This window comes from Macaca mulatta, chromosome 9 (genome assembly GCF_049350105.2).
Source record: "Macaca mulatta isolate MMU2019108-1 chromosome 9, T2T-MMU8v2.0, whole genome shotgun sequence".
NCBI lineage: Eukaryota > Metazoa > Chordata > Mammalia > Primates > Cercopithecidae > Macaca > Macaca mulatta.
The window spans coordinates 107,538,266-107,566,154 of record NC_133414.1 but is presented as its reverse complement, the minus strand read 5'-3'; the positions used below and the strand labels follow the sequence as shown (position 1 = coordinate 107,566,154).

General features: G+C 46.6%; 1 protein-coding gene and 1 long non-coding RNA gene across 51 annotated transcripts in view; one reads left to right on the top strand and one right to left on the bottom strand.

Annotated features, from left to right (window-relative positions):
* Positions 1–27,889, top strand: part of SORBS1 (sorbin and SH3 domain containing 1) — a 252,279-nt gene that overhangs the window by 14,155 nt on the left and 210,235 nt on the right. The gene's annotated exons all lie outside the window — the stretch shown is intronic.
* LOC144331220 (uncharacterized) lies at positions 1,782–18,772 on the bottom strand. The gene is made up of 3 exons (XR_013398190.1): positions 16,375–18,772; positions 13,199–16,036; positions 1,782–1,899 (listed from the first exon to the last, which is right to left on the bottom strand). It is a non-coding gene; the product is annotated as an uncharacterized LOC144331220 (long non-coding RNA).

The window sequence follows — 27,889 nt, the reverse complement described above, 5'->3', positions numbered from 1 at the left end:
TCTCATCAACAGTGTAGACATGGCCCCCGCCCTGCAGGAGTTTATTTCTTTGTGAACACCCAGAGGGCAGGGCTCTCGTCTTCCCCAACAGACATCAACAGTGCATTTCAGGCTATGAAATAGGAAGGTTCTAGTATGATACAGTGTCTGTGGAGGTGCAGGTAGTGAGGGTGCTCTAGAGGTACATAATGGATGTGGCAGCTTGCCTCACCCAGGGGAGGCACACAGGGAAAGTACTATAGGCCAGAGATGTATCTGAGGTCAGGTGTCTAATAGTGACAGACCCTGGGCTGACCTGTGAGGAGACTGTTCCTAGCAAGCCTGATTCTCAGCATGACATAGAAATACAGGTTCTCCCTGATTACCAGTGATCAGGAGTATTGAGTGCTTGGCTGGGTGCGGTGGCTCACGCCTGTAATCCTAGCACTTTAGGAGGCTGAGGTGAATGGATTGTGTGAGCTCAGGAGTTTGAGACCAGCCTGGGCAATATGGTGAAACTCTGTCTCTAATAAAATAAAAAAAAATAGCCAGGTATGGTGGCATGCGCCTGTAGTCCCAGCTATTCGGGAGGCTGAGGCATGAGAATTGCTTGGACCCAGGAGGCTGAGGCACAAGAATCACTTGAACCCAGGAGACAGATGTTGCAGTGAGCAGAGATCATGCCACTGCGCTCTAGCCTGGGAGACAGAGCAAGACTCTGTCTCAAAAACAAACAAACAAAAAAGAAGTATTGAGTGCTTGAGGCTTCACCTATGGTACAGTTTGGATGTGTGTCCCCACCCAAATCTCATATTGAAACGTAATTCCTAGTGTTGGAGGGGCCTGATGGGAGGGGATGGGATTGTAGGGGCTGTTTCTCATGAGTGGTTTAGTATCATCCCTTTGGTACTGTCCTCACGATAGTGAGTGAGTTCTTGTGAGACCTGGTCATTTAACAGTGCGCAGCACCTCCCTCTTTGCTCTCTTGCTCCTGCTGTGGCCATGTGCCATGCCTGCTCCATGCCTGCTCCATGCCTGCTCCTCGCCTGCTCCTCCTTCACCTTCCGCCTTGATTGTCAGTTTCCTGAGGCCTCCCTAGAAGCCGAGCAGATGCCAGCATCATGCTTCCCGTACAGCCTGCAGAATCATGAACCAATTAAACCTCTCTGTTTATAAACTACCCAGTCTCAGGTATTTCTTTATAGCAATACAAGAAAGGACTGATACAGCCTGTAACTGGCTTTGCCAGTTCATTCCTGTTTGGACCTTGACCTTCCATCATCTTGGGTGGTGGTCTAGCTTATAACAGTTATGATAGGAGTGGGTGCTTAGTAGATCCCGGAATTGTCCTTCTGTTTACATGTCAGTGTGAAAGCTCATTACACATTTATATAATGGCTCATGCATTGATTATTAACATCAGCCTGTGGGCTGACCTTGGTTTCCTGGTATGAAAGGCCACTAGGAAATTCCTTGTGAATTTCAGTTTCTCTTATTGCCTGGAGTCTGTGAAACCTGGTGGCTGAGCATACAAGCAGTATGTCTGACGTGTAAAAAGATAATTCATTTGCATATTGCTTTTCTCCACTTAGAATTTGTCTTTAGTTGGGGCAGATCCAGTGTTGGGTGACTGTTTCCTGTGAGCATAGAATTATGGCCAGGGGTTGTAATTGCTTTTAACAAATTGACAGGGAGGAAAATGGAACTATTTGCCTGGTACATTGATGTGAGGGAGTCTTTCCAGTGCTGCTGTAAGATATACAATGCTGACTCTTCGGGGCTTGGGCCTTTCTTTCTCTCCCTTTTTTTTTTTTTGAGATGGAGTTTCACTTTGCCACCTAGGCTGGAGTACAGTGGCACGGTCTCGGCTCACTCTAGCCTCTGCCTCCTGGGTTCAAGTGATTCTCCTGCCTCAGCCTCCTGAGTAGCTGGGACTACAGGCACCTGCCACCACTCGTGGCTAATTTTTTGTGTTTTTAGTAGAGACGGGGTTTCATCATGTTGACCAGGCTGGTCTTGAACTCCTGATCTCAGGTGATCTGCCCACCTCGGCCTTCCAAAGTGCTGGGATTATAGGTGTGAGCCACCACAGGGCCTTTCTTTGTAGACAGTGCACACAGGAGGCTGGTGATAGGAGACTGGGCAGAGTGTAGAAGCCAGGGATGAGGTAAGAAAGGCTGGAACTGGAGCTGGGAGATCTGAGTCGCTGCCCCAGTGGCCTGGCCAGTGGGGAATGTGGGTGGAGAGGTGAGGTAGGAGTGGGAACTGCTTTTAAGCAGGACAAAGTGAAAAGAGGCTCTGGAGAAAGAAAGCAAAATCCCAACAGGGACAGAAATGAGAGTAGCTGGAGAAAGCTGGGGCTTGGGAGAGCTGAGGGCCTAAGCAGGGTTTGGTGGTGGTTGCTGAAAGTCAAGTTGCCAGGTCCATGAACCGAGGCCAACGCAATGTTAGGCCTTTTAGGACTATTCTGTGTCTGCTTCACAGGGCCTCTATGTTGGACGTGGTACATTAGAGAGCCAGCAATGGCAGGTGTAAGGGGGCGAGGCCCCCTAGGAACTGGGAAATATTAGTCATGCCTGAGCACTGATAGAAGATACGGCTTCTCATCAAGACAGCTGCTCTGGGAGGAGGCTCTGCAGCCGCCAGCCTGCATTACAGTTTATGTTCTTGGTTTTGTCTTTAATTATTAAAGGCATGGGCTATTTAAATACTCACCTGAAGCGTCATTGTGAGTAATTTTCCCTTCCTGGGGTCAAAGATGCTCCAGCAGGGAAGGGATTTGGTGGCCTATGGTTCTGGGTTCTCCAGGTGCTTCCCTCAAGGATGCAAGGATGTCATGAGGACATCGTAACATGCCCTTGACAGTAGGGTGCAGACCGCCCTGGGCTGTCTTGCAGATTGGCATTTATTTTGAGTGAGTCCTTCATTTGAGGAGTATAGGGTGTTCCCTTTTGTTGTAGGCAAGGAAGAAACAGTGTTGTTAGAAGATGTAAAATATTTAACACTCTCTTTAAAAAATTAACTGTCCAGGAGTCTTTGATTAGTAGTGCCTGTGGCAACATGCGTGGTTTGCAGGAGTGTCTTCTCAGAGTCCCTGGGCTCCTCAGAGGGGTGATGTGGGGGTCCATGGGTTAGGGGTGATGTGGGGTCCAGTCTTGGGAGGGCTGTCTGGGAGGCCAAGAGCCTGCCTGTTCTGCCTGGCTTAGAGGCTGGGCAGTAGCGGGGCTGAGCCACTCCCTCAGAGGGTAGTAGTCGAGTGTGGTCTGTTTTGACAAGTGGAGAGGAGTGAAGGGGAGAGGGAAAGCTCGCCGTCCTTCTTGGCTTGCTGAGTTTATGCATTTGTTTTGTTTTGCTGGCCTCTGTTAGTCCCTGGTGCCTACCATTCTCCGTCTAGCCTCAGGACTTTTGCACGTGTGGTTTCCTTAGCCTGGAGTGTGAAGGCAGCCTTCCTCCCTTACCTGGTTAGGGCCTCTTACCCCTCAGATCTCACCTGGAGCATATGTTCTGGGGAAATTATCTCTGGTCCTGCTTCCTAGGTGACACTCTCCTGTTTGAGGGCTCTTATGGTTCAGTGGTCTTTGTTACACTTGTTTGGAAAATCATTGTTTGCCCACCCTACCAGCCTGTAGGGTTATGACGACAGTGGTCAGGGCTCTTTCTTGTCACTGGTATGTCCCCAGTAACTAGCATGGGCCTGGCCTACAGAGGGGCCCCGCTATCTATTAAGTAAATTAATTCATTGTTTCATTTATTGTGTTTTGGGTTCGGTAGAGATCCTGGGAATACAAGGAGAATAGAACACCCCTGCTGTCCTCACCAAGTTCCTAAACCAGAGCAGTGGATAAGCCGTGCTCAAGATAGCCATGGAGGGCAGGAAGAAAGCTTTATCAGTCGGAGTTCTGTTTATGCTTTAACTAAAGGAAAGACTTAGCTTTCCTATGTATAGGAGTACAGATTTTATAATTACTTTGTAAGTATCCTCAAAACTATTTCACAAATAGGAAGGTGTGATCAAAAAGTTTGGAGACTACTGGTCTGAAGGGAGAGGCAGGCAAATGAAAGGGTAGTTTTTTTTTTGAGACGAAGTTTCTCTCTTGTTGCCCAGGCTGGAGTATGATCTCAGCTCACTGCAACCTTCGCCTCCCAGGTTCAAGTAATTCTCCTGGCTCAGCCGCCCAAGTAGCTGGGATTGTAGTCGAAAGGGTTTTTATGCCAAAGTGTGATGAACAATATGTTAGGGCAAGTACAGGGTACCATGAGGGCATGTGGGCTGGGGGGTGAGCTGGAATCCAACCAGAGGACAAATGGACCAGCACATGCAGGCTTAGTGGATTGGGAGAAGGGCACATACTTTAGTAAGGCAGGAGGAGGGCTTGCTACTGGGATTGGGAGGGGTTAAGAGTTAGGAATACCAAGAGAGATGAGACTGGGCCCCTGCCTGCAGCACGGGCATAGTCTAGCAGTGGTGCAAATGTGCCTTAGGAGAGACACAGCATGCGGAATACTTGGCATTCAGAAGAGGGTAGATATTTTGCTTAGGAGGGATCGGGCCTGGTCATGCTTTAAAAATGGAACATGCTCAAGATCACAGAGGCCCCTCTGTTCATTGTAGAAGGGGAAGAGGAGGGCGCTGGAGGTTGACTTCAAGGCTCTTTAAAGCCCATCTCAGGAGAATGACGTTCTCCTTGGTCTCCTTCTACCCAGGGGGATTTTTATCGTAATGTGATTTAGACCCCTCCTCAGGTTTTATTTTGCAGGTTACAACATTGTATAGGAACAAGAAAATGGCATATGGTATATATAAATAAGCATATTTGGTGTGTTTACTTACCTGTGTAATCATGCACACTCCCTTCTTTTCTTTTTTTGTTTTCAAGTCCCAGGGCTTGAAGTAATTACGTAATTAGAATCCACAAAGAGTGTGGCTAGATAAGGTGTAATTAAAGAGGAAAGCCTAATTTTGGAAGAATGATAAGAGGTCATTTGACTCAGTCTGGGCCCAAATCCAATCTTGGAAGAACAGTGAGAGGTCATTTGGATGTAGGGAGCTTGAGGCCACCCCAGAGCCCAGACTGGCCTCAGAATTGGACAGATTCGGTTTCAGTTCACTGTGAAAGCCACTCATTGAGCATCCTTTTGGTATACGGTATTGTGGGAGGCCCAGCTATGAGTAAGGAACAGAAGTCCTAGATCTCAGGGAGGTAATGGGGGAATAGGGCCTGAGCATAAAGTGAAGAGATGACTCCTAGGGATGGGGTGGGGGGCGGTGTGGGGAAGGATTCATAGAACAGGTGGCATTTAACTTGTGCTTTGAAACATAAGGAGGGTTTCAAGAACATGGACAAGAACTTTCTGGGTCTGTTAGAGACACTCAGAGAATATTTGTGGAATGAATGCCAGGCTGAGGCTGGAGGTGGAAGGAACATGGCCATATCGATGGATGGTCATTTTGCAGTTTGGTGATGGGGTCAAGCTTGTACAGCTCAGACAGTGTAGTGACAACTCAGAGCCAGGAGGCCAGCAGGCTTGGGCGCTGACTGTGCAGTGGGGATTGTGTGCAGAGGAGTCAGAGAGCACTGTGGAGGTCATGGGAGGCCTCCGTGTGGAGGGAAACTTGGACAGAGCCTTGAAGGATCAATAGGAGGGAGGAAAAGGGAGAAGGGAGGACCCTCCAAAGGAGGGGAATGACATGGGTACCTAGAGAGGGATTAGAGAGGAGATCATCCCCGCAAGAGGGGAGGGGCACATACAGGAGCAGGGTGAAACCAGCTTGGCAGGGGTGGGTAAGACTGGTTTCTGGGGGTTGGGTGTGTTGGGCAGGATTGATCCAGTGGGATAGAGGAGCCATGGTAGATTGTTGGACAGGTGAGTGGCATGAAAAAGGCATGTTAGGGCCAGAAGAATCCGGCCCTGTTGGTGGGATGGGCTCTGGGGAGCTCAGCCTCAGCTCCTGGGCATGAGGTGGTAGGGACCAGGCTTGGGAGGTTGGGGCCATCTGCAATTTCTTATCATGGAAGGGTTCTGGTCTTGGTGCTGAGAGGATGCGAGAAGGCAAGGGAAGAGCTGGAGGTGTTTGCAAGGTCCCAGCCTGGGAGAATGGAGATACTTGAGACAGGAGGGGTACCAGCTATTGGGGAAAGAGGGCGTGAGTGGGGACTTGGTATATTGAGAGCCCCAAGAGCCCTGTTCTAACCCCTGGTTGTGATCTAGTGGAGAGACCTCAGGCCAGTCCCTTCATCTCCTGAGCTCCATTTCATTGTCAGCAGGAGTTGCTGCCTTTATGGTTCCATCTCACCTCAGTGCAGTAGTTGCAGCCCTGGGCTCAGGCAAGGGGAAGGGTCTAGGCTGGGGATTTGTGAGGCCATCCCTTAGAGTGAGAGAAGAAACATATTGTCCTGTTCCTTGTTCTGGAGCTGAGCAGCTTGGATGAGGAGTTGTGGGGAAGAAGGGGCTGTCCTGACTTAACCAGCCCATCTCAGGGTGGTTTTGAGACTCTTTGACGAAGGGGTGTATGACTTCTAAGCTTATGCAGATGTTGAGGTACGTGCAGTATTCTGGGGGCACAGCAGGGAAGGGGTTAATCTTCCTGAATTTGCAGAAAGGAAATTCTCAGGGTAGGGAACGAGTAGCTTGTGGACTCCTACCCAATCTCCACAAAGCTAGTCTTTGGGAAACTTAAGGCCTTGGGTCTTTAGAGACAGGGTCTACAGGGAGGGCTTCCTGGCAGAGGAGGACTTGGACAGAGCCATGAAGGATGAATAGTATGTTGGAAAGGAGAGAAGAAAGAACTTTCCAGAATGACATGGAGTTATAGTACAAAATTCACAGAATAGATTCCAGAAAGGAAGGCATACGTTTTTTGAATACCTAGTATGCCTACCAGCTCTGTTTGCCAGGTGCTTTCATGATCTTTGTCTCGTTATCTTTACATCATTTCTGCCTTTCTTATTATTAGCCCATGTTACAGATAAGGCAGTAGGATTAGAGGGGTGAGCTACTTTGCCCAGGGTCTCAGTGGTAGGGTGAGATTTCATTTTATTCAGATTTCTGACTCCAATGGCAACAAATACCCATGCCACTATATTCTGCTGGCACTCTGGTAATATAGGAAAAACAGATAGTGATTTGTCTACATGACTTTACTCCCAAGTTAAACAGTTACCTAAAATGCGGCTGCGGCTGCCACCCCTGCTGCAGCTTTGCAGTACTGTGCAAATCTTAGAGAGCAGTGATGGGAGGCCCTTAGAGCTCCTTGGAGTCTGAAACCCTCATTTATAGATGAGGAAACTGAGGCCCACAAAGGAGAAGAGAATGTGCCAAGGTCAGGGGCAGAATGGGAATGTTCTAGAACTAGAAGAGTCTGGAGACTTTGGCTTTTGTGGTTGTTTAAAGGCTTCCTAGGCTCCCTGTGTAAAAGTTTGTTTTTAGACAACAATGGGAACCTTTGTCTGGAGAGTTGGTCTGACCAGGGTTGAATATGAAAGGGGGTGTGTGTGTGTGTGTGTGTATGTGTGTGTTTCTTTCCTTTGCTTTAACCTCAGATGCCTTTGAACTAGCAGGAAGGATTCTTTCAGACCAAAGGTTAAGACTAAAGGCATTTAACAGGTGGAAAGAGCATAGGAAGGAGGGGGAAGATCAGAAGCCACAGAAATAGAAGACTAAACTCCAGGCTTGGATAAAAGGGATTTTCCAAGCCTGTAAATAATCACTAACATTTATTGAACACCCACTGTGCCAGGCAGTCTTTACATGTCCTTTTATGTAACTGCCATCGCTTCCCCATGAGGTAGGTGCTGTTTAATTGTTCCCATTTTGCAGATGAAGCAACTGAGGTTCCAAGAGTCTAAGTGACCTATTTAAAGTCATAGAATTAGTACAGTGTAGAACCAGGACTCCAACTCGCCAGATCCTAAGCTCTCCCTTTAACTCCCAAGGCATTTTATTGGACTAGGTGCTCCCAGGTGCCTGAGCTTATGAGGATATATGAAATAGCAAACTTAAGGAGGTCATCCTTTGGCAATAGTTCTCATGGGGACGCAGATTTTACCCCCGGGAGACATTTGGCAGTGTCTAGAGTCATTTTTGTTTGTCACAAATGTTACTGGCATATAATAGGTAGAGGCCAAGCATGCTTCTGAACATCTTAGAGTGCACAAGATAGCTCCTTGTAACAGAGTTACCCCAAGCAGAATGTCAGTAGTGCTGAGGTTGAGAAACTCTGGCCTTTGGGAACCTGGTTGTATCGTTACCACTCAGAGCACAGTGCTAGCGGAAAGTCCCATCTGAGGAACGTGAGTTCTTGCTTTAGCTCTAGAGACTTACATTGTACCTTACTGAATATTTATAGTTTGGGTTTGTCACTGACTGCGCCTTGATGGGCCAAGGTGGTGGGAGTGGTGTGTGGAGGCTAGAAAGAAAAATTCTAGCAAGGTGTGACCAGCCATGGTGGCCCAGGGCAGCATCTTAGTTGTAGCAGGTGAGAGGTGGTTGGGGTCCACTCCAGGCCACTGATAATTGATTTGCTTACTTCATGTGTAACTGAAATAAGAATCCAGATGCAGCTAATTGTGCTTTTGTAAAATTTATTTTTATTTTTTTGTGAGACAGGGTCTCGCTTTGTCACCCAGCCTGGAGTTTAGTGGCGCAATCACAGCTCATTGCAGCCTCAACCTCCTGGGCTCAAGTGATCCTCCTGCCTTGGCTTCCCAAAGTGCTGTAATTGTGCTGGTTTTTAAAAAATTAAATTATTGCTCTGACTGCTCAGCATCAGAAACCTCTGAGGAAGGGTTACATGTTGCAGATACACTCAGATACAAGTATGCTGCTTGCCAAATTCCTCTGTTACCAGGTACTGTTTAATCTAATGCTAGTCAGCCCCTATCCACTTGGAGAACTGCGCACAAATGTGGGGAGCCCCAGGACCCTTGGCTTTTACTGGAGCTTCCCATGCTGAACCCGTCAGTCAGAGCAGCCTCTCTCCTGAGGGCAGTGCCGAGGAAAGGGGCCACTGCGTTACCCTGACTGCTGTTGTGTTCCTTTCCCTCTTCCAAGTCAGACATGGAAAGGTGGCTCTGTGGGCATGTCTCAGATGGTGACCTCCCCAGGCCTAATTTCTGGCCCAGCAGCAGCCCCTCCCTCTGTAACACTGGTTGAGTGCTAGCACTGCCTTGCCAAGCGACTGCTCTGGCCACAGACACATACTTATGGCCCTGCCTTCACCCTGCCGGCCACTTCCTTTCTATCACCTGGGACTCACCCCGAGGCCTCTTTCACGAAGCTCTCTGATCATTCCAACTAACAGTGTCCGTTCTCAGGCACTCTCTGCTCCAGTGACTTCTTTGCTCTTTTTTTTTTTTTTTGGAGGCAAAGTCTCACTCTGTCCCCCAGGCTGCAGTGTAGTGGTGCAGTCATGGCTCACTGCAGCCTCAACCTCCCGGGCTCAAGTGATACTCACACCTCAGCCTCCCAAGTCACTGGACTGCAGGTGTGAGCCACCATGCTTGGCCAATTTTTTTTGGAGAGATGGGGTTTCGCCATATTGCCAAGGCTGATCTGGAACTCGTGGGCTCAAGTGATCCGCCTGCCTTGGCCTTGCAAAATGCTGGGATTACAAGTGTGAGCCCCTGCACCGGCCTCTTTTGGCTTTTTACCCAGTTGTTAAATTCTGAGTCTTTCCTGGATCACCTTCTGACCTCTCCAGTGGCCCAGCCACTCGCTAGCTATGTGACCACAGGGGAAGCAGCATAGCACTGAATCACTTCCCTTCCAGCATCGGGGTGGAATGAGAGTCATAGTTGTGGGACCTGGGGTGGTGTTCCTCTCAGGTCAGTGGAAATTCAGGTTCTCCTCTGATCTCATACAGATTAATAGAGAATTGAGAACTGGTTGTTAGCAAATTCTCTTCAGATTAAGTAAGTAAGCTTCTTTAATATTAATTCTTCACCTAGCAAATGTTTGTTGAATACGTGCTCCACCCAGGGGCGTGTGGTAGGTTCAGCAGGGGTGGGAAATAGACCTTTTTGGCCTTGCCTTCAAGGAGCTTACAGCCTTGTGGGGTGGTGGTTGTGTCTGTTCAAAACCATAACAGGGTAGCCTCTCCAGCATGTCACTCTGTGTCTTCCTTAGGACCAGTTATCACTGTTAGGTGAATGTACCTGCACCCCCACCCCCAACACTTGAATTAAAGTTCCGGGGAGATGGAATATTTTCAGTCTTATTCACCATGTGCCATAATAGGCAGGCAGTACATATTTGTTGGATGACTGCAGTAACGAATAGTACTAGTTAAATTGCGTTTTGAATGCATGATGAGATTTAGACCTACCTAGATGGGTAAGGGGGCATTACAGACTGGTGGGGGATGGGGTGGATGGAGGCAGGAGGAGGGACTGGCGCGAGCAAATGGACAGAGGCAGTGAAGCCCAAGGCATGCTGGGCACCTGCAGGCCCACTGTGATTAGACTATGTGGCACAGTCAGAATGCAAAAAGACTGTGAAGTAAGTCAGGCCCAGATGGTGGAGAATCTTGAATTCAAGCCGTTAGAGGGATTGGATTTATTCTGTATAGTAGGATGACCTTGTGGTCCGGTTTCCCAGGGTGCTTCGTCCCAGTGTGACCATTACTAGCGCCCTCTTTCCCTCTCAAGTGTCCTTGCTTGGATGATAAATTACATGATCTTGCCATCCTCAAGGTTGTTTGGCACGCCTGAAGGTTACACAGTGGGCCATGGTCAAGCTGGCCTTAGGAAGGTCAGTGTCCACAGTGCCTGCTGGAGCCTAGGGGCAGGAGATGAGATGTCCCCTGGTCTAGGCATTTCAGGCCTGAGCTGGAGGAGCTGTAGTGACTTCTGAAAGGAGGAGGTGGTTACAAACGAGACTGAAAATCCAAGTGACACCCACACATGGTCTCTAAAAAGGCTCCAAAGTGGCTCTTCCAAGATAGACCCATTCTAAAGTTCAGGGATCCCAGACAGGCATTTTTCTAACTTGAGGTTATGACTGATTAAAAAGAAAAAACAAAAAACAAAACGAAAAAACATTGTGCCCGCTTCCTGAGCAATTAGCAGTTAAGAGAAGCTTCTGCCCAGACTCCAAAATGGCCTGGTGGAACTCACTGGTATTCACTTTCCTAAACCCCGGCATTGTTCCTTGGAATTCAAAATAGGTTATGAATGTGCTTGATGTCAGGAAAGATAAATCTGTGAGGAGGACTGTAGTCAATACATTTCCTTTTTAAGTAGAAACAATATAAAGAGCTTAATTCAGCCCTGAATCAATCTCACTTTGTTGCCATGATTGTGTAAAACCTGAACTGCTTTACGTCTGTCTTACAATGTTTATATTCCCCTGATGTTCCCTGTCTCAGCCGGCCCTGCAGAGTCCCAGCCTTTTTAGGCCATGTGCGGCTCTCTTCTTGAGGCTGTTTTCTTGGGTGCTGCCAAAGGGCTGTGCGATGAGCAGTGATTTCATTTCATATCTAGGGGTTCTCTTCAGGGTGGCTGTTCAGTGGTGCCCGCAAATGAGCTTCCTTGTCTAAGCAAGTTGGAAGGCTAAATTCTTTTGCCTTTTCCTTTCCATTAAAAGATTATTAAATGTAAAAATAGTTTGATACATACACATGGTTTGGAAATTAAGGCACTATAAAAATGTATATGTTGAAAAATTTCATTTTTATCCCTGCTGGGTCCACTATACTCCCTCCCTCACCCCGCCCTCATTAGCTGGAATGAAGCAGTTTGTCCAGAGCAGTTCCAGTTTACCTTCTTCGTTCCAGTGAATGATCAATCACACCCTCTTTCATTTTCAAAAGCGTCCCAGTTTAGGTGATGAATTATATATTATCCAACAGATAGGTAATTAGTTTTATTAATTTCTTGTGTATCCTTCCAAGATTTCTATATGTAGATATATACATGTATATAATATATATATTGCTTTTGCCTCTTAACAGTGTATCCTAGAAAACTCTTATTAGTACAAATGGAGTGTCCTCATTCTGCTAAACTGTCTTTGGAGAGTCATGTTTGTAGAGACTGATAGTTGCTGTTCCCTTGGTTTATCAGTTTAATTGCTGTTTAGGGCTTGCTTCTCTTTACCTAGAGAGAAATGACAGGCTATGGGAAGTGAAGGCAGATTCCTTTACTTAGGAAAACTGAGTTCAGTAGTAAACCCATCCAGGATGTATTTATGAAGCACCAACTTTACGTCTCCCTAACATGGTACTAAGCACTTTGGGTGAAGTGGTCTCTGCTTCATCTTTACTTGTTTACATCCTTCAAAGCCTAGCTCAGATGTTTGAGCCCTCATGAAGCTGTCCCTGATTTGCTGACCAGAATTCCTTGGCATCTGTATCCATCCACTCATCCATCCATTTCTCCACCCCATCATCCATCCATTCATTTATCCATGTCATCAACCAGTGCTTACAGAGTCCCTCCTTGTGTCAGGACTTGTGCTAGATAAGGAGGATGAACAAGATGGTGAGCTTCTTGCTACAGGAGACAGAGACAGATACAGTGCAGTGTGGTAGCTGCAATGATAGTGATACGTCCAGGGTGTTGGGGAAGCACAGAGTGGAGGATTCCTGATCACTGAGCTTGGGAGGGTAGAGAGGTCTTCTGAAGAAGACCCTTCCCCTAATGGGACTTGCTTTTCACTTTCTACACTGTGTTTGCTTTATCCTCACTGTTAGACTGAGATGCTTCATGCTTTCTTCAACTCTGGCCCCCACCCTTGTCACTGCAACCCCTAGTGTAGTCTTCTTCATTTAATAGTCACTCAAATACTTATTGAATGGAGAAAAAAGCCAAAATGAATTAAATAGGATCTTAACGTCAGAAAGAGCAGGTGAGATGTTCTTTGCTGCCCTTGGCCTTCACGGTTTATTGATGTAACTCACGTCCTGAAAACGGCTTCTCTAAATTGGTGCTGGGGCCTCCTTCCAGTCTCCTTTTATCCATGCCACACAGTCTCTGCCCATTGATCATCCCTTAGCATTGCCGTTGTAGGAAACCCGTATGACTCTGATTAGTGTTGAAGGAGCTGCATGGGCTGGGCGTGGTGGCTCATGCTTGTAATCCCAGGACTTTGGGAGGCTGAGTTGGGTGGATCACGAGGTCAGGAGTTCCAGACCGGCTTGGCCCACACAGTGAAACCCCGTTTCTACTAAAAATACAAAAATTGGCTGGGCGTGGTGGCAGGCGCCTGTAATCCCAGCTACTAGGGAGGCTGAGGCAGGAGAATCACTTGAACCCGGGAGGCGGAGGAGGTTACAGTGAGCCAAGATCGCGCCACTGCACTCTAGCCTAGGCAACAGAGCTAGATTCTGTCTCAAAAAAAAAAAAAAAAAAAAAAAAAGCTGCATGATTGGGGGCCTCAAGTCATACCCCCTCTCTTGTCTTGGTTTCCCCCTTGGAATTAGGGGCATAGCTGTGACTCCTTAGGATTTCTGGATTTTTGACATTTCAAAAACAATGATTTCTAGACAGCCTTGTGGTTCAGCCAGCTCCTTCTTTTATCTTCTTCTAATAAATCCCGTTTCCTTTGCCATTTCCTGGTGCCACAGGGGGTGATCTGCCCAGGATAAGAGATAACCAGGCCAGGAAAATGACCTTTTAATAAAGTTGAAAGGGCTACTGGGAGAGCGGGGCGGCCAGTCATGTGGCTACGAGCCTCTTTGCTGTGCTGTGTGCTGGGGTCCACAAGAACAGAGGTCCAGGTAGACTCCAGCTATGCGGCTGTGGAGGCAACCAGCAGCAATGGGTTGTCCTGGAAGATAATTTTGGCTGAATATTAGCAGACGGTTTCCTAAAACCATGCAGAAGCAGCCTTTTAGGGGAAGAGGTGCTATTTGTTTTTGACAGCTCACACTCCCCGTTCGGTTGTCCTCATCTGTTCTTTCTGCAGTTTTTCACAGGAAGTGAAAAAGTGAGATGGTGTTTCTCTGGTAAGTCCATTTTGGACTGTGGCATAGTGTTGTCTGTGTGCCTGGAATTGCACTGGACATCTCTACATTCCATTAAATCACTGGTTCTTAAACTTGAGGAGTGTAAGAGTCCCCTGGGGTGCTTGTGAAAAATGTATATTACTCTCTGGTGGGACCCCAAAATCGTGATTTATAACATATTCCCTGGGTTATGCAGGTCAGACCCAGATTTTTTCAGCTGCAAGTCAGAAACCCTAAGTCAGATTGGCTATGTCCTGCAGTGGGCAGGCCTATGCGAACCTACCCCCAAAGTTCAAGGATGCTGAGAGGCTGAAGAAGGAGGCTGATATATCTGGTTTCTCAGAAACATTCAATAGGGACTTGTGAACAGAAACCATGTCTGTGTTTTGGATGGTGGCGAGACAACATGGTGGATCCCTGCGCCATTACCCGCTAGACCCGCGGTTTATATACTGTACCATAGGGAGGGAGTGACTTACGAAGGGATGTGTAGGACATTTGAAGCATGATAACATCAAGGTTGTTCACCTAAGGGCAGGATTTATGTATGTGCTCTTAGACAAAGAAGAACCGATACACTGGAAATCTTAGAGGCCTTCCATGCACAGTGGTTAATCAGAAGTCAACGTGACGGATTAATATCCAAGATGGAATTGTCTAGGCCACACAGGAAGACAGTAGGGAAATTCATTGTCTTTCAAACAGGAGTGGTTTCATGTGGACTGCAGTGCGAATCATGCCCCCTGGAGTTGTGCAGTGGGGCCATTCTTAATCCAGACACAGGGCAGGTTTGGGATTGATTGTTTCAGTGACTTGGGGATGTCAACGAGGCTCCAGCTTCTTCCCATCTCTGTCATCCTTGGCATTATCTTCATTTGCAAGCTGGGAATGAGACGGCCACAGCATTTCCAAGCATCTCAGACACAACATTCTTGGGAAGAAGGGTATAAATGGATTCTGGCGCTTCTCAGGAGTCAGGAAGCTTTTGGAGGCACCATCAGCACTCTTCTCATCATGCCCTCTTGGCTGGAGTTGGGTCACATGTCTTCCCCTGAATCAATCACTGTTGACTGAAAGGGGATCCTATTTCCTGAGCCATCTGGAGGAGGGGCAGGTACCCAAACAGAGTGGAGGCTCTGTCAGGAAGGAAGGAGCAGGAACCAGAGGCTGGGAAGGTCCCCAGCAGGGCCTGAGCTGCAGGTGGTGTGCAGGCCACACTCGGAGAAACCCTTCCTTCCACCATCCTGGACAGTTGGGGGTTGTTGGTGAGGTTATCTGTGTCATGCAGATGAGGAAGTGAGGCTCAGTGAGGCTCAGTGAGGGTTAGTGGCTTGTCTTAGATAACAGGCCTTGTAGGTTGTGGAGGTTGGGACTGAGGGAACTGGGGCATTTGAGAGGCCTTTTTAGCCCCAAGAGAGTAACCATCCCCTTTTGCCTTCCTAAAGTGTCCAAGCTGCCCCCTTCATTTCTGATTTCTCCTCCATGACTGCATTTATTTGTGGCAGGAGGCCTTCCTGAGTATTTCCTATGGTACGAAATCTCAGGTCATGAGAAAAATATATATACTGTGTTTTCCCCTCCAAGTTGACTTTGCCTGAAAGTAATTGAAATAATATCAGTTCCTATTCTGGGGGGAGTTAAAATAATAAAACGTAACTTAAGAGGTCGTTGTTAGGATTTAAGATCACACAATGCACATGTTGGCCCCTGTGCATGTTATCTTAAATCCTAACAACAGTCCCTTAGGTTAGGTTTTATTATTTGTGTTGTGTGGGTGGGGAAACCGAGACTTGGGAAGGTGAAGTTGACTGTGGTGGGTTACATAGCTCGTCGTCGGGAGTGGACCTGGAGCGGGGTCCTACCTGGTTGAAAGTCCATGCTGCTTCTCCATGCCACACTGTGGCTTACCAGCTGCAGCCAGCCTTGTTTTGCCCCTGAAGGCAGGTTCTCAGGGAAAGAGGTTTCATGTCAAAAGAGTTCCAAATGAGCTGAATGTTTCCTATGGGAATAAGTCTCAGAGCGTTAGGAAAAAATATCCTGAACATAATAAACACATGAAAGAATCAGGAAATCTGGTTTGTTATATGGCAGCTAAAATACAAATAGGGAAAACTCGGCCGGGCGCGGTGGCTCAAGCCTGTAATCCCAGCACTTTGGGAGGCCGAGACGGGCGGATCATGAGGTCAGGAGATCGAGACCATCCTGGCTAACCCGGTGAAACCCCGTCTCTACTAAAAAATACAAAAAACTAGCCGGGCGAAGTGGCGGGTGCCTGTAGTCCCAGCTACTGGGGAGGCTGAGGCAGGAGAATGGCGTGAACCCGAGAGGAGGAGCTTGCAGTGGGCTGAGATCCGGCCACTGCACTCCAGCCTGGGTGACAGAGCAAGACTCCGTCTCAAAAAAAAAAACAAAAAACAAAAAAACAAACAAAAAAAACAAATAGGGAAAACTCTCAAAAAGGCTTCAAGGGCTATTGGCTTTAAAGTAGAAGGCCCCTGTTAAGATGGTGAGAAAACCATACTGGGTCCAGGAGGCGACTGATACTTGTGGCCACTGTGGCAGCAATGAGTGGAAAGTCTGCACACCTCGCTGTGAGCCCCAGTATTGCTGCTTTTGAGCTGTGTGACCTCTGGCAAGTCGCTTAGCCTTTCAGGGCAGTTTCTGCACATGTGAAATGGGGCTCTGGCTGGCAGTTTGGTGGGCAGAGGGAGGCTGGCCAGCTGCACAAGGCCTTGCAAAGGTGAGGCAGTAGCAGGTGTAAACCACAGACCTGGCACCTCTGAGTTGGAAGTTTAGTGGCTGCTCTACCTGGCTGCGAGCTGGTAGTTGCCTAGAGCACAGGGGTGTGGCAGAGCATGGCAGAGCGGGCTGAGGGCAAAAGTCTGGCTTCGACCTCTCAAAGAGAAATCATCTTTGTCTGAAAAGCCCCTCTCTAGCTCTGGACATTTGGAGAACCTCCCTTGGTGCTTTGCCTGGCACCAGGGAGTATTGTATGGGGACCGCTGCCTCTACAGATGCCCTAGGGCGGTAACATGTACAGGGTGGGCAGAGATAAGTGCCCAGTTCTCAGTACAGAAGGTACAGACTGTGGCAGCTGTGGGAGGGTCTGAGGCTCGGGATGCTCTGGCTAAACTGGGAGGTGGGAGTTGAAGGAATGTGTTGAGGGTGGACCACAGGTGTGTGGGGGTATTGACAGGGGAGGACCTTTCCAAATGCTGCCAGAACAACTCTCTGATCATGGTGGCCTGAAGAGAAGGTGACTTGGCTTTCCAGATTTGAGCAGAGGAAATGCTTAAGTATTTCTTTCCCCCAGCAGAGCACATCTACACCTTTGTAGGGTTTTGAGTCTGTAGTGAGATATTTTAGATTACTTTCTCCCTTTCATTCTTCCTGCCTCCCTCCCTTTATTGAACACCTTCTAAACATTTGTTGGGCAACTTCTGCATGGCAAGCTGAGCTAGGGGCTGAGGTTTCAAAGACAAAATCATCACTCTCAAGGCATCGTCTCATAGGTAAACAAGGTGACCACAAAGCTGTGTGATAAGTGCTAACAGGTAAGTACAGGGTCCTCTGGGAGAGGTAGGAAGGAACACCTGGTTATGTCTGGTGGGAGGAGGTGACACCTGAGCTGGAGCTGGGATGACGGGAAATGCGGCAGGTGAACCAGCTTCTTGGAAGGCATTCTATGCAGAGGGTGGTAACAGCATTCATTCTTGGAATAAAAGAGTTCATTAAGACTTCATATGTGACAGTGGTGATGCAGAGATGGATGGGACCCAGTCCCTGCCATGCAGGTGTTCACAGTCAGGTGAATAGGAAACGGCGGTGCAGGTGACAGTGTTTGGGGTGTAGACAGAGGTCTGTGGCAAGAAACACAGGGGCCCTGCTGAATCCAGTTATTGCTATTTGCTTATCAATCTTCCTCCCAGGGGACCTCTTTTGCAGGTTCTCTCATTGGGGAGAGGCTCTGTTTAAGGACCTAGCTTGCTGTCTGCTGCCCTAGGGGTTGACCATGCCCTTCAACAATTTGGGTTATACTGTGAGGCATCTATTCTTATTTCTAGCTTTCTTCCTTGTGGAGCCATTATTGGACTTAGAAAGTTGGACTTGGGCAGTCACTTCACTACTTTGGGCTTCATTTTTCTTACAAAAATAGCCCATTGGACCAGGTCAATGTTTCAAGAGTTGTCTAGGGACTACCTACCTTTGAATGGCATGGGGTGCTTACTGAAATATAGAGTCCTTATGGGCAATGCCTTTTTTGCATTCATACAGTTAGCCTCTTTAGGGGCTGGTCCTGGGGTTCTGCATTTATCCGGCACTCCAGGTGATTCTTAAACATCTTAGAGTTTTGGGACCTCTGGGCTACAACATTTCAACCTGCAATCTTTTCCTCCCTAATCTCCTCAGCTGTGTGTCTACAGGAACTGGACAAATAAAATGTTAGCTTTTTGAATGTTTTATTGTTGCAATGATGCCCTCGGCAAACTGCTTAGTAGTTTAAGTGTCCAGAATCTTGACAATGTGTGCTTATGAGCTGTTTCTGCAGGCTGTTTTTGATATTCCTTAAGGAAGAAAAGCCTTGTTAACAGGCACCCGAATGTGGCTGTCAGAATCTGTTTAAGAGCTGAATCATGACAGCAAACACTCATCTCAGCCTTTCATGTCTGGCTTTGGAGTATATGACTTGCTTCCCTTTTCTGAGTCATTCTCTCTTGGCCTCCTGCATTCTGAGGAGGTCATTTGCATTGTCTAACATTGGAGCCAAAGGTTTCAACTTCTCTGACAAATGGAATCTCCACTTTGGTTCCAACCTGACCATCTTTGTAGGGTCCTCCAGGAAGGTTCTCAGTGTTTTAATAGCTGCTACGTGGGTTCTCATTTGTTGGTACCATGTCTGTGGAAACAGTTTTTTTTTTTTTTTTTTAATTGAGACAGAGTCTTGTTCTGTTACCCAGGCTGGAGTGCAGTGGTGAGAACTCCGGTCACTGCAACCTCTGCCTCCCGGTTCAAGCAATTCTCCTGCCTCAACCTCTCAAGTAGCTGGGATTACAGGCACCCACCACCACACCCGGCTAATTTTTGTATTTTTAATAGGGATGGGATTTCACCATGTTGTCCAGGCTAGTCTGGAACTCCTGACCTCAGGTGATCCACCCACCTCAGCCTCACAAAGTGCTGGGATTACAGGTGTGAGCCACTGTGCCCAGCTAGAAACAGTACAAAGTATGTAAATAAAGACTCTTAAGCTTTATATAGCTGGCTGGGAGTCTTCCCCAGTTTCTTATCCTTTCCGCTTGGAAATCTCCTAGTTGCTTCTAAGACTTCACAGTGTTGGTGATGTTGAGAAGCTGTTGCCTAAGAACCACTCTCAGGATGACCCCTTTATATCATTCAGGTGTGAGTGAAATGGATTTCAGACAAGGGCTGGACCAGGCACAGCACTGTATTCTGACGCGTTATGAAGAGGTAAACCTTGACAACTGGTATCCTAGATCTTAAAAATTAAAAGTTTTCCTCTGGGTCTTGGTTCACTCCTCATTCTATTATTCTGTGTTTTGGTTTTCCTTGATGAAATCAATCTGTAAACACAGAACTCTACACTAGTAAATTTTAATGAATCCCTCGACATTACCCTGGTCGGGGAAATTCAGAGCTATCTTTAAACAATGTAGTAGATGCAGGTACACACCCAAGAAGGCAGAGCAGGGCGTAAGCCTTCTCTGTATTCTACAAGGGTCTTGCATAGTGTTCTGCCCACAGGGGGTGCCCAGAAAGTGGCTGTTAGAAGAATGGACTTTTAAAAAGTAATGGACTGATAATTAAACTGGCAAAGGTATGCAATTCAAAGGGTAGCTCAGTGTGGTTTTGCATTTGCCCTTGGTTCTTCCTCAAGTTTAATTTTCATGGAGATACCAATTAGATGCAGGATTAGTGGCGATGCAGAATGGCAGAGAGGGGAAAAGGCAGACGCTGTATGCATTTTAAGTTCTTTGGTACATCTGTTAGTTGTTTATTATTTGCCAGTCACTTTGTTATACAATCCCAAGAGATTGAGAAACCCCTTCATTTTGTGTCCAGGGAAACTGAGGCTGAGAAGTGCAACAATTGGTGTAAACTTACGTAGTGAAGCTGTTGGCAGGCTTGCTGATCAGTAGTCAAGGATTCATAGAGCGCCGGCTCTCTACTGGATCGCACAGGAATTAAATTTGGCTTTGTGAAAAATGTTAGAGGTGATGGAGGTCAACTATACACTGTCTTGGGGTGTGTAGTTGCTTTGTGACATTTCTGTTACATGGCTATTTGGCCTCTGCTTGCATCTTTCCAAGGACGGGGAGCTCACTACTTATTGAGTCAGTTCATTTTATTTTTGAATTATTTTAATTGTTAAAATTCTTAATTAATTAATTAATTAATTTTTTGAGACAGAGTCTCACCCTGTTGCTCAGGCTGGAGTGCAGTGGCGTGATCTCGGCTCACTGCAACCTCCGCTTCCAGGGTTCAAGTGATTCTGCTGCCTCAGCCTCCGGAGTAGCTAGGATTACAGGCACCTGCCAGCATGCCTGGCTAATTTTTGTATTTTTTTTTTAAGTAAAGTCAGGGTTTCCGCATGTTGGCCAGGCTGGTCTCGAACTCCTGACCTCAAATGATCCGCCTGCCTTGGCATCCCAGAGTACTGGGATTACAGGCATGAGCCCCTGTGCCCGGCTAATTGTTAAAATTATTTCATATGAGCTGAAATCATCCTGTAATACAGTTTTCTCATTTAGGACTCATGTCACACTAGTTTTTACACCCCATGATTCATTCCGCCATTCAAGCATATGTATTGAGCAGCGACTGTTTTAGGTTCAGGAGGAATAAGAGTAAACAAGATAGATAAGGCTTTTTCTCTCTTGGAAGTCAGAGCCTGGTATTAGTACAGTGGAAAGAAGATTGAACTATATGTCACAAAACCTAAGTATCAGTCAAAGAATTTTACAGAAAGAAAGAAAAGAAGATATGAAGGTTATATAACACTTATAAACTTGGCTAAGACACTTGAGTATCAGTTTTCACTTCACTTAACGGAGGACATTATCCCATTGGACCTTCCAGAACAGGGAAGGCTCGCTGGGATAATGTACCTTGAAAAATGTTAATTGCTATGTATTACTAAGAGGAGGAATAATAGCTCTTGCTTCTGTAGAGTAGTTCTTAAAGCATGGTCCTTGGATCACTAGCATCAGCATCACCTGGAAACTTGTGCAGATTCTCCAGCCCCACCCCAGACCTACTGATTCAGAAACTCACAGGGTGGGGGCCCCAAAATCTTTTTTACAAGTAATCCAGGTGAATTTGATGCCTTTCCTAGCTGGAGGACTACTGCTGTGGGTTAGAGCAATAATTCTCAGCCTTGCCCGCACATTGGATTTGCCTGAGGGGGGCGGGGGGCCGGTGTGCTTTCAAAACTATGTCTGTTCCCCCCAACTCCCCCCAAAAGTTAGATCAGAATCTGGGGTGGGGCCTGTGCAGAGGCTGCTGGGTCATCTGTAGATGCGCCAGGTCTGAGAATGCTGCTGTGGCCACAGGGCCCAGCCCGGAGGGACAGGGGCTTAAGGTAAGGTGCGGCAGCCTTGGAGTTACCTGGTTTGGTTTGAGTCTGAGCTCTGCCCCTTCCTGGCTCTGCGGCCTTTGGCAGGAGGACTCTGGCCTGAGTTTCCTTATCTGCATAGTAAGGATAAAAATGTCCATCTCTCAGGGTTGTTGTGACAGTCGATCAAATGATGTATGCAAGCCCGCAAGCATGTGTCAGGCACAGGATTGGTGAAGGAGGACTGAACTTATTGATGGTAGCTGTGGGTATCTGAGGGTGATGGTGCTCACCTTTCCCTGCAGCCCTCTTTGCTCCATACTAAGCCTCTTTAGCTCTTCCATCTGGGACATAAATTCCAGTCCCCTTTTTTAGAAAACTCCATTTTGTCCATTTCTCTCTTTAAAAGGTGGTATCCAATTTGACAGACAGTATCTATCAAAATTACAAAGATACCCACTTTATCCTATAATTCCACTTTATGGAATCTGTCCTACAGATACACCTGCATATGTGAAAAAAGATGTATGTCTTTCTGACAGCATTGTTTGTGGTAGCAAAAGACTGGAAAACCTAAATGTCCATCAGTATAGCGTCTTCTTGCAATTGAAGACTGTGCAGTCACAGAAAGAAATGAGGCAGCTTTTTAAGTACTGACATGGGACTCTGTAGCATATATTTTTATGTGAAAAAATAATGTGCAGCTGTATGGTGTGCTACCATTTGTGCAAAAACAGGACAGGACATTTGCTTGTATGTGCATATACTACGCCTGGAAGGGTACAAAGGAAATGGGTAATGTTGGTTGCTTTTGACTTCAGGGTGGAATAGGGACTTTTCACTATAAACCATGGGGTGTCTTTTAAACCATGTGATTGGAATCTATTAAAAACAATACATTAAAAGAAGTGTGATGCCCCGAGCTGAATCCTCCGCTTGTGGCCTGACCACAGCAGGGTACAGTGTGAGTATTACTATTTTTTCTGTGAACCGGATGCTGTCCTACTTTTAATGCCATTGAAGATTGCATTACCCTGGGCACTGTGGGCTCTGATGAACCTTGTGGTCAGGATGGCACCCTTCTCTGTTTCCCATGAATGGTTGCCAGGGCAGGTCTCGTGGACTTCAGGAAGTTTAGACCTGCCCCCAGCCTGTACTTGCACAATCGCCTTTGTTTTTGGCCCAGAATGCTGGGTTATTAGGGTCATTTGAATCTTGATTCTGGCATCTATAGCATTAGCTCTTCTTCCCAGTTTTGTGCCATCTAAGGGTTTGATAAGCCTACCCTTCATGTCTATCTCTAGTCAAGTCATTGTTAAAAAGACAGTGGACAGTGTGTGCCTAAGAATTGAACCCTGCATCATGCCACCAGTGACCCTTCTCTAGCTTGTCGTCAAGCCATTAGTGATGCCAGTGTACGCATTTACTCACCAGATGTTTATTATGTGCCCATTATGTGCTAGGCACTATGCCAGTGCCGAAGGTACAAAGGAATAAGACAACTGTCCTGCTTGGAAAGAGATCATCAGCTTGAAAAGAGGTCATGATTGACGCAGTTTTTCTCTAAAGGGCTAGATGGTAAATATTGTCAGCTTTGCGGGCCATACATTCTCTGTTGTAACTAGTCAGCTCTGCCGTTGTGGCACCAAAGTAGCCATAGACAAGATGGAGACAAGTGGCGTGGCTGTTCCTATAAAACTGCAAAAACAGGCGATGGGCTGGGTTAGGCCTGTGGGTGATTGTTTGCTGACACCTGTTCTAGTAGAAAGACAAGTAACTCAATCAAGTTTAATAAGTGCTCTGAGAGCATATGCACAGGGCACAATGGTGGCCCAAAGGAGGGAGTGATGTATGGTCAGTGGGGTAGTAACCGTCTGGCTACATAGACAGTAGTGCAAGCAGCTTCACTCTATTTCACTGTGTTATCTACAAGTGAATCGTAAGAGGTTTTTCTAGATGCTTTGCTGAAATCTAGGTGCATGATATCTTTGGCATCTCACCTGATCTACCAACTTGGTAACCACAAGAGAAAAATAGATTGGTTTTTGGCATGCCTTTGTCATTGTGGACGCACATTGCCTTTTCCCAACATTCACATTTTTTTCGAAATGTTCCCAAACCATTGGTTCTACAATTTTGCCAGGAGCCATTATTGGTCTGTAGTTGTCCAGGCTTATTCATTTGTGGATGTCATGATCACCCACTTTCCTGCTTTAAAATTGAGACATTGGCCTGTGTCTCCTACCCTTAGACCCCGAACTTTGTGTGACTTTGAAGTTGATCAATAGCAGTTCTAAGAAACTTATAGGCTGGGCGCGGTGGCTCATGCCTGTAATCTTAGCACTTTGGGAGGCCGAGGCGGGTGGATCACGAAGTCAGGAGATTGAGACCATCCTGGCTAACACGGTGAAACCCCGTCTCTGTTAAAAATACAAAAAAAAATTAACCGGGCATGGTGGCGGTCACCTGTAGGCCCAGCTACTTGGGAGGCTGAGGCAGGAGAATGGCGTGAACCCGGGAGGCGGAGCTTGCAGTGAGCCGAGATCGCGTCACTGCCCTCCAGCCTGGGCAATGAGCAAGACTCCATCTCAAAAAAAAAAAAAAAAAAAAAAAAAAAGAAACTTATAATCAGCTAAATATGCATGCAAGAAATTATATGTTCTCAAAAGAAAAATCGGAGCCACATCAAAAAGTGGAAATCAGCCATGGCCTTGCTGCTCCAGTGTTATCCCTGCTAACATGTTGGTGTTGCTTTTGCCAAATATATGAGAAGTCATCAAAGCTCACAATCATATTGCTGTGGAAGGGGTATGGCTTATAGGGGGAGCCTGATGTGTAAGCTACTTAACCTTTTAGAGGGGCACATTCATATGTGTTTAGGGGATAGTGAAGGCAGAGAGGAGAAAGGGGTTTGTTTCACCTGAACAAGTGGATGTCTGGGAAAGGCTCCGTGGAACTGATGACCCTTGATAATCAAGTAGAAGTAGCTGAAACAAAACAGAATTGCATACGAGCTATGGTTACAACCATGTGCTAAATGTATTCTTTAAAAACTGCAGGGAACTGTCCTAAAATAATACTGTGGTTGGAATATTGTGGTTGGAATGTTAATGAATGTGGTTTTATTTTCTCTGGGTTTCCAAATGGGAGTCTATTGCCTCTTATAATTATTTTTCTTAATGCAACACATGCATGTCCCTGTCCTCGGGAACTCAGGGCCGCAGAGCTTGGCTGCAGTCTGCTGCAGGGTCAGGGAGCTTGGAGCCGTGTTCCATGCACCCCTGTCTTTTTCATTAGTGGTAGCTGAGGATGAAGTAGAGAATCGAATACTTCTGTGGTAGCCCAGCCCTGGGAGTAGTCTAGTCTTAGGCTTGGAACCTGAAAGTTTTAGACAAATCTTGGAATAAAACTCGAATACAATAGTGCAGATTGCTTCTTTGAAACCCAGTCTGAATAGGTGAGACCTTGCTTTTCCATGCTGAAGTATTTTACTTAGCAAGAATTACTTGCTTTAAAAATGTTCAACTGCAGAAGCGTGAGGTATTGGTTCGGGAGGTAAGTGACATTATTCAGGGCATAGAGAAACTGTTTACACGTTTATTTCTGACGCACAGATTTCCCATCCCCAGCATTCGTTTCCACCTGCCTTATCCACAGGCAGAAGAGAGGGCACCCAGAACTGAGGAGGGTCTCCAGACATTCTGAAGTCCTGTCTCACTCCTGTCCACCTCTGGAGAAAGGAGAAGTGTAGTTGTTGCATTGTCTAGGGTCCAGACTTTAGTGCTGCTTCTTAACTTGCTGTGTGACTGTGGGCAAAGTCTTGGCGCTCAGCTTTTCTTCGCTATTAAATTGGGATGATAAAATTGGCCTCAGTTGTAAGGATTGATTGAACTGGATAGTGTATGTAAGCACCAGCTTAATGCCTGACCTGTAAACAGGTACCTAATACAGCATGCCTGCTTTTATTCATTATTACTGTTTGATTGTTAGTGCCAGCCTTGGAAATCGGCTCTTGTGTGTCCCCTAAGTGGTCATGCAGAAAGAACCCTTGCCAAGCATTCATTATCAGTATTTTGCACCCATATGAATGATCTGCCCCATGGTTCTGAATGTTGACTTGAAGTTGGTGAGCTGTGGAGCACTAGCGGGATGTGGAGCACTAGTGGGATTTGTGGTCCAGCAACACAAAATAATATTCAATGACATTTCTCTTCAGAGATTATTTTTCACAAAAGACTTTCTTTTTTCTTTTTCTTTTTTTTTTTGAGACGGAAGTCTTGCTCTGTTGCCCGGGCTGGAGTGCAGTGGCCGGATCTCAGCTCACTGCAAGCTCCGCCTCCCGGGTTTATGCCATTCTCCTGCCTCAGCCTCCCGAGTAGCTTGGACTACAGGCGCCCGCCACCTCGCCCGGCTAGTTTTTTGGTATTTTTTAGTAGAGACGGAGTTTCACCGTGTTAGCTAGGATGATCTCGATCTCCTGACCTCGTGATCCGCCCGTCTCGGCCTCCCAAAGTGCTGGGATTACAGGCTTGAGCCACCGCGCCCGGCCCACAAAAGACTTTCTGTAAGATTGCTGAAGGGTTGTGTTCATGAAATGTCAGGTGCTATGTGTGTGATGGCATTATATTGATGAAGGCAGTGTTAAACTGCATGTGTTAAGTAGGGACTCGAGAAGTAAGTACGGGTTGAATAGAAGAACAAAAGGGAAATAATCAGCAACAAGGGGAAGGAAAGGGAGAAAAGGAGGCGCCTTTCAGTTGGGCGATGGGACCCTGTTAGAGCTTCTGCACCCTTCCTGTCTCTCTTTAACCTATAACCACACTGGGACCTGGCTGTGAGCTTTATGAGGCCTGGCAAACTTGTGTTGTTGAAGTTAGTGATGTGTCTTCATCCTTTTTCCAGACGCCCCCATTTTCACTTTTCTGCCACTCTGAGATTCTACTAAATTCCAGATTCAGTCTTATTGGTGACCAGAAACAAGATAAAATTAGAGAAGGAAGGCCAGGTGTGGTGGCTCACACCTGTAATCCCAGCACTTTGGGAGGCTGAGGCAAGGGGATCACTTGAGCTTAGCAGTTCAAGACCAGCCTGGGCAACGCGTATCGAAACCCTGTCTCTACAAAACATACAAAAATTAGCTGGGCATGGTGGTGGGTGCCTGTAGTCCCAGCTACTCAGGAAACTGAGGCGGGAGGATGGCTTGAGCCCCAGAGGTTGAGCTGCAGTGAGCTGTGATCATGCCACTGCACTCCAACCTGGGTGACAGAGATGAAACCCTGTCTCAAAGAAGAAGAAAAAAAATTATGGGAGGAAGCTCTGTCCTCAATCAGGAAGGCCTAAAGGGTGGGAAGATAGGCTTATAAGTTAAGAGAGAATGTTAGGCATGGTGGCTCACACCTGAATCCCAGCTAGTTGGGAGGCTGAGGCAGGAGAATCCCTTGAACCCGGGAGGCGGAGGTTGCAGTGAGCTGAGATCGCACCACTGCACTCCAGCCTGGGCTACAGAGCAAGACTCCATCTCAACAAAAACAAAAAAAACAAAAACAAAAAAAAAACAAAAAATGCTGAGAGAGAAAGGAAGATGAAAGAGTTACTTTTGTCAGCCTCTTAAGGTGAAAAACATAACTTAGGCTGACATGCTCCTCGGTTGCACTGAGCACCTAGCTCTCTGTGTGCCGTTCACCTCTGCCTGCTGGTAAATATCAGCTGTGTCTGAAGGTGTGGTATGGCATTCAGTCCCTCTTCATTCTTAACCTATCATGGCCATTGGGGACTGGGAAGACAAAGGGTCAGGCAAAGGGGGTATCCTATTAGCACTGAGGTCTGGCACATAGTAGGTGTTTAATAAACACTTCTCTGTCTGGTTTCCTGGTTCAGAATCCATCTGTGGTAATTACTTTGAATTCAGGGCTTGGATAGAACTGGAACCATTCTTTGTGTGTGTATTGTTTTTAAAATATATTTGAGCAGTAGGACAGATGGTATTGAGAGTACTGAAGTTAATATATAAAAAAACACTTTAAACATCTTTTTGTAGAAATGTCCATTTTAGCAAATTTTACAGAGAGTAAAAGTCTGTTGATTTCAATTTAGCTGCCAACTACCCTTTTCCCTAATTTGGAGAACCATAGCTAGATCTAATAGATTAGTTTCTCAGTCTTTCTGCATCCTCTTAGGCCCCCAGGCATTTATTGCCAGATTGTGGGAGCATTTTGTGCCCTTTGAGTATGCATGCATAACACTTCCTTTATTTTTAAATACCTTAAAATTTTAATTTCATAAAGTTGCATTTTACTATTTAATTTGAAGGGGTTTACTTAAGTATATTTAGGCATTTATAAACTTTTTTTTTTTGGAGATGGAGTCTTGCTCTGTCACGCGGGCTGGAGTGC